The sequence below is a fragment of the Octopus bimaculoides genome, chromosome 2, assembly GCF_001194135.2.
Source record: "Octopus bimaculoides isolate UCB-OBI-ISO-001 chromosome 2, ASM119413v2, whole genome shotgun sequence".
Taxonomy (NCBI): Eukaryota; Metazoa; Mollusca; class Cephalopoda; order Octopoda; family Octopodidae; genus Octopus; species Octopus bimaculoides.
In genome coordinates, this window is record NC_068982.1 from 125,514,559 (window position 1) to 125,514,832 (window position 274).

A 274-nucleotide genomic window follows, 5' to 3' on the forward strand; every position below is an offset into this window, starting at 1 on the left:
TCGAAGCGGCAACTTCTTCGAACCGTTCCCGCCAGAACGCAAACTGACCAATCACAGCCCTTAATAAGGTCACGTGATAGTGTTTTTCTACTACCGTCTTGGAGCTCCCTTAATGCTTTAAATAGAGCAACTCATACCCAGCAAATTTGTCTCGGTTCAGTTCTCTTTGAGATCTGTTCTGTGTACCATACGACAGCAGCAGCAGCAGCAGCGGCAGCCAACGACACATCAACAGCTTTGTCCAACGATGACCACCGCCGTCGCCACATCAGCA